The sequence below is a fragment of the Mytilus californianus genome, unplaced genomic scaffold (assembly GCF_021869535.1).
Source record: "Mytilus californianus isolate M0D057914Y unplaced genomic scaffold, xbMytCali1.0.p SCAF_13, whole genome shotgun sequence".
NCBI lineage: Eukaryota > Metazoa > Mollusca > Bivalvia > Mytilida > Mytilidae > Mytilus > Mytilus californianus.
The window spans coordinates 42,764,440-42,770,460 of record NW_026262615.1 but is presented as its reverse complement, the minus strand read 5'-3'; positions in this window follow the sequence as shown (position 1 = coordinate 42,770,460).

Sequence of the window (6,021 nt, the reverse complement as noted above, 5' to 3'; positions counted from 1 at the left end):
AGAATAATGTGGTGGTAAAATATATAGAAACGAAAATAATAGTTTTCTAAAATACAAAGAATGGAGAATAATGGGGTGCTAAAATATTTAGAAAATAAAGAATCAAGGGGGGGGGGGGCTTAAATACGACGAATAGAAATAGTGAATAATTGGCAAAACAAATGAAAAATTGAAAAACATGGTCTTCCAAATAAAAGAATATTGAAATGAAGATCCCGATCCAGATCCTCACTAATGAATGCTGACAAACCGAAAACTCCAATGCAATAACAGAAAAAGACAAACAGTTTACAAATAGACATAACAAGAATGTGTCCATAGTATACGGATGCCCCACTCGTACTATCATTTTCTATGTTCAGTGGACCGTGAAATTGGGTTTTTTTTTGGGGGGGGGTCAAAACACTCATTTGGCATTATAATTAGAAAGATCATATCACAGGTAACAAGTGTACTAAGTTTCAAGTTGATTGGAGTTCAACTTCATCAAAAACTACCTTGACCAAAAACTTTAACCTGAAGCGGGACAGACAGACGGACGGACGGACAAACGGACGCACAGACAGAAAAACATAATGTCCCTAGGTGGGGCATAAAAAACATAAAATAAAATGTGCAATTATTTAACATGATATATGTTGATTATCATCAAAGTATTTGAGAGAATGAAACAGCTAAGTTATTTTGTAAATAAAGTTCCATCGGTCTATATAAGCATGTAAGAGGGTCTAGATTGGGGTCCTTTTTTTTAAATATTTTCGTCCATTTATTCCTATTCCTTATACTTTTTGCCCATTATTCTCTATTCGTTATATTTCAGCACCTCATTATCCTTTATTCTTTATTTCTTTTGTTCCATTTTTCTCTATTCTTTATTTTAATTTGCCTATTATTCTCTATTCTGTAAACCCCATCCACACCTTCGTGTAATTAGTATAAAATCATTTACATCTGAGAATAACAGATGTCAGAAATCTGTCTTTTCATCATATTTTGAACATCCGTTTCCTTTACAATCTTAAACTAGTACAAATAATGTTTGAACGAAGAGACACCCTGCATGCTAATGTAACAAGGTTCCTTACAGATAGAGAGTTCATACATGCATTAAGATCAATTTGTTCTTGTAGATGACTAAATACCTTTTCCTTTTTCGTCTCATATATTTGTAAATTAGCGATTTTTTTTAAATGAACATACGAATAAATGTGTAAATTCATTTGTCTGGAAGCGAGTAGGAACACATTGACATAGACCTAGATATTAATGCATGGACAAGGAAACGAAGTCAGGAGACTAATACCTCAGTTAATTGAAACAAACAATACCGTCTTGATCAAATAATTTCCTCTTTTTGTTGATTTCAAGAACGACAAATAGAATAATATATACATTTCTTTACGGTCCTATGTTTTACATATAACGGTCTTTCTATATTTAAATGAGAGTGGGTAATACCCATTGAATTCCTTTCTGCACGGATGATTTCGGCAGTCAGTATATAAGGAAGATTTGAGGTGTGTTTGACAAATGCGACGCTCGTTACAAGATAGTAAGGACTATATAAGTTTGGTATACTATTCGCCATCTTGGATATGTCAGATACAGAAAGCCATTTTCGTCTTAACAGTCACCCGTATACTGAATGAGCAGGTTATGTGCATGGTTAATTTAGTAGTGACACAACGGAGTTCAACGCTGTTGATGCAGTTCATTTGTTCAACACAACAAATTTTCATCGCTTTAGAAAAACAACGCATCTCCATCATTTATGAGTTAAAGGAAAAACTTAAAGCTGACTTCGTAGCTAGGGCCCCTTTTAAAGAAAGCAAACAAGCATGGTTGGTATATGGTTAGAGAGTATATGGATACTGATTTTGCTGATAACGAGGATCAAGACTGCGTCAACCATTCAACGCCGATCCCAGAGCACCGTTCAACGCCTTTCAGCCCAACTTTGGACAAGGAAACAACGTTGTCCGTTTCTACTGCAACTTGCCAGAACACATTGCCTAGTACTGTCCCGTTTTCAGTCCAGCTTCAGAGAAGACAGCATACCACAACGACGTTCCCAAACCCTTGAGACAAATATTTAGCAAGTTGAGTATAATTTACTTATTCCAAGTGATCATGTTGATACAGAATAAACAAAAAACCAATTGTTTCGGTTAAAAACAGACTTAAAAGTCCATTTATTTTTGGAAAGATACATTGAAAAATACCTAATTTATTCTTACAACAGAAAGTTATATTGAAAAAATAACAGATCGGCAATAGACATGCAGTTTAACAGAATCAGCGATTTCAAAACCTTTACAGAACCCCCTCACTGTGTCAATCCATTATCTGTAGCTATGTCAAACACTTAACAGTAGAAAATCTAGGTTAATTTTATATTAACGCCACGTTAACAAATGTATAGCAAAACGAAGGCTTAAATTTGACTAGCGGGTATCATCGTGTTAATATACATTCAGTTTATTTCACTTATTTGGGGATTTCATGGAGAATTATTTCAGTTACCAAATTCTTGGTATTTACATTTTTACCTTTCGGTTTATCTAGTTCTGGGTACATATTTATTAAAACTTAGACCTATATTCAAATACTGGATATCTAAGGATATAAAAGTAATAGTTTATTAAGACGACGGATAGATATGTGATAAATTGGATAATTGTACTAAACTTTCAGCAATATTTTACAAAATGACTTTTTAGAAGCAAGTTGTCTATTTAAGGAGAAAAATAGAGGACAAATTTGTTAAACTATACTCCGATAACCTAAATGTAGTTTGTATATCACAAATTAGCAGTATGAAGCCAAATTACAAGCACTTGCATTCTTCTGTTTAAAGACATTTTTAAAACATAACATGGAATTATCTGATCTTGGGTATTAAGAGAATTTAACGAGGAAGCAGACTTTTTCAGAAAAAACTTTGATTTTGATGACAGGATGTAAATTTTAACATTTTGTATATTATTATTTTTTGTTAACGAAATCTGGAGATCTTTTACGTGTGATGTTTTTGCAAGTAGTATTAACTACAAGGTCAAATAATTTTATCTGCCTTTCTGGACACCTGACGCTTTTGCATTTGATTGGTCTTTTGATTTGAAATGGTTTGTACCACAAGTTCTTCTTATCAACAAAACTATTAACCTTATTATTTATTGCTAAGCAAAAGGTACGTTGTAAGTACCGAAATGTACGTCTGCTTCCTTTGGGGTAATAGTTTTCAGAATAGACGCTATATCATAATGATTTATTTTATGAAAACGTTGTTAAGTACTGATGTACTGATACGGACATTTTAGGAGGACTGTACTCTCTAGTATATGGATAATTTGTATGAAGACGTATGGTTACATATACATATTTTTAGGAGAACTATACTTCTTTAGAGAGGACTGTACTCTCTAGTATATGGATATTTTGCATAAAGACGCTTGGTAACATTTAAATATTTTAAGAACTGTACTCCTTTAGAGAGGACTGTACTCTCTAGTATATGAATAATTTGCATGAAGACGCATGGTTACATATCAATATTTAAAGGAGGACTGTACTCCTAAAGGGAGGACTGTACTCTCTAGTATATGAATAAAAATTTGCACGAAGACGCATGGTTACATATCAATATTCAAAGGAGGACTGTACTCCAAAAGAGAGGACTGTACTCTCTATTATATGAATAATTTGCATGAAGACGCATGGTTACATATCAATATTTAAAGGAGGACTGTACTCCAAAAGAGAGGACTGTACTCTCTAGTATATGAATAATTTGCATGAAGACGCATGGTTACATATCAATATTTAAAGGAGGACTGTACTCCTAAAGAGAGGACTGTACTCTCTAGTATATGAATAATTCGCATGAAGACGCATGGTTATATATCAATATTTAATGAGGACTGTACTCCTAAAGAGAGGACTGTACTCTCCTGTATATGAATAATTTGCATGAAGACGCATGGTTACATATCAATATTTAAAGGAGGACTGTACTCCAAAAGAGAGAACTGTACTCTCTAGTATATGAATAATTTGCATGAAGACGCATGGTTACATAATATTTAAGGAGAACTGTACTCCTTTAGAGAGGACTGTACTCTCTAGTATATGAATGATTTGCATGAAGACACATGGTTATATAATATTTAAGGAGGACTGTACTCCTTTAGAGAGGACTGTACTCTGTAGTATATGGATATTTTGCATGAAGACGCATGGCTACTTATAAATATTTAAAGGAGGACTGTACTCCTGTAGAGAGAACTGTACCCTCTAGTATATGAATAATTTGCATGAAGACGCATGGTTACATATAATATTTAAGGAGAACCGTACTCCTTTAAAGAGGACTACTCCGTAGTATATGGATAATTTGCATGAAGACGTGTGGTCACATATAAATATTTTGAGGAGGACTGTACTCCTTAAGAGAGTACTTCTCTCTAGTATATGGATAATTTGAATGAAGACGTATGGTTAAATATAAATATTTTGAGGAGGACTGTACTCCTTTAGAGAGGACTACTCTTTAGTATATGGATAATTTGCATGAAGATGTATGGTAACATATACATATTTTGAGGAGGACTCTACTCCTTTAAAGAGGACTGTACTCTCTAGTATATGGATAATTTGAATGAAGACGTATGGTTACATATTAATATGATGTACTGATGACTTTTTGTGTAAAAAACATGTACTACAACAGACTGATGCTACTGGAAAGATTAAGAAAGAATTCAGGAATCATAGCGACTTTTTGAAGAATGTTCAGTTCTTACCAGATAAAGTAAAAAGTTCGAAAAGCTGCTGCTACAAACAAGAAATATGACAATTAGTTTTTCAAAATTTCAACACTGGTGTTTTTGAAATATAATTGTTGTCTTTAAATTGCCTCATCTTCCACAGTTGCCCTGTTCCTAGGAGGTCTTATTCAACAAAAAGTCTCTTCGTCAGTTCTTGAAGCATATTTTTACAGTATAAATTGGCACAAAAACCCCATCTGTAGCTTTACCCATTTGCAGATACATAAGTATAATTTATATATATATTTATTTATATATAGTACATATATTTCCATATATTTCCATAACCCCCTTTGACATGTGATCTTGTAGCGAACGCACTTTCTATATTTAAATGAGATAGGGTTATACCCATTGAATTCCTTTCTGCACGGATGATTTCGGCAGTCAGTATATCAGGAAGATTTGAGGTGAGTTTGACCAATGCGACGCTCGTTACAAGATAGTAAGGACTATGTAAGTTTGGTATACCATTCCTCACCCTCCCACCCCATTTACGCATATTATATGCTACCTTATCGTTTCTTATCGACTTGTGTATAGTAAAAATTGATTCATTATGTACGGCTGATTGTATATATATATGTTGAACACGTTCAATTAAATGCGATCTTGTAGCGAACGCACAAACCTATACTGTGTTTGGTTTTTTGGACGATATCTAGTTCAGAAAAAAATTATTTTCGGAGGAGTGAAACGAGGGAGTAAATAATTTCATGTAAACAGTGTCTTGGTATTCATTGAGCTCCACAACGGCAGTGAAGAAAAATAAGAGCCTAACATTATAAAGATCTATAAAACTGAAACGAATATTTCAACAAGTTAAAAGAGAAAACAGCTTGATTTATGAAAAAAATAATTAACGAAAAACACCTTTATTACATATTACAGTTCTATCCACATGGCAGTCTCCATTCCTCGACATTGTCTGTTTATGAATTTAGAAAATATTTAACTAAGGTTTTTAGTACCTCAGGCAAAGTTGACCTTAGATGGATTTGGCTATTATTTTAGGTCACTTTTTGGACATAGATCTCATCAATTGTTTCGGTTCTTATACATCCTTGGCTTTCAAATATTTGGCTTTGAACGTTCCTGATGAAGGTAAACCCATAAAAGTGATTCGGACGCATGAAACTAATAAAGTGTTGTGTTTAAAACAAATTTCTTCAAGGTCGACCAACTTTGTTAAAAC